The sequence below is a fragment of the Cryptomeria japonica genome, chromosome 4 (genome assembly GCF_030272615.1).
Source record: "Cryptomeria japonica chromosome 4, Sugi_1.0, whole genome shotgun sequence".
NCBI classification, from domain to species: domain Eukaryota; kingdom Viridiplantae; phylum Streptophyta; class Pinopsida; order Cupressales; family Cupressaceae; genus Cryptomeria; species Cryptomeria japonica.
The window spans coordinates 150,727,592-150,728,646 of NC_081408.1; positions in this window are offsets into that span (position 1 = coordinate 150,727,592).

Here is a 1,055-nt window from a genome sequence, read left to right on the forward strand (position 1 = left end):
TTTTTTTGAAATCAGGTGAACCTGAACTTAGAGGCAAAATTTGAAAGTCATCCACTCAAGATATGAAGATAATAAAACAACAAATATTGTAGTACTCTGAATCTAGTTTCCAAACTACTAAACTTTTTCAAAATTGGATAAGATTAAGGGGGTCAAATCCTTCACGCACGAAAAACTGACCCTGTTTTTCTCTGAAAAACATAACATAGTGTCTGACATGCGCATCAAAAAATTCATAGTTATATTTAGTATTTTGACAAATTCTTTGGCAAAAAGATAGTTAAGAGTGAGTACTAGAAGATGTGTATTTTTTTGTAATTTTTTGTTGAGTATTTATTGTTTTATGATTTTTCCAATCGACCACATCCTGAAAATTCGGTACCTATTCATGCGCAAAGCATACGTTGCACTAAACAAATCAAAAATACAATTTTATTTTTTTTAATTGTAAAGAATCAAGTGCACTACAATAATATATAAAGTTTTTTAAATTTGGATACGTATATCAAAAGTTATTCAAAAAATGCTGCAGTTATGTCTGTGAGAACTATGGAGACACTAGTAAAAGAAATTCAATAATAATATGTTATTGTTGTTCAAATTGAAAAAAAATTATATGGTTAGAAAGCTCAGAAGATGGGTGAAAATACGGTGGCAATTTTAGAAATACCCACTTTATGAAGTGTAAACCTGATGGTGACAAAGTTGATAAACCAAGTTGATAAAATAAAACACGTCAAAAATGAGAGAAATGGAGGGAAATCAAACTTCCAATCCGTAGCTTTGTCATCCAAGCCTATTTCCAAGCCTAAAAATTCAAAAGCACGTACGGGGTACTTATGGTTTAAAAAACACGTACGGGGTATTTATAGTGTAAGCAACGCATACGCACTTGTTTCCCTTTAAACAGCGTGTACGCGCTATCTTTACTATAAACAGCGCATATGCGCTATTGTATAATATGATATTCTATGTATAATATGTGTATATTCATATAATATATGATATATATAATATGTGTATAATATGATATTGTGTATATAATATGTTTATAT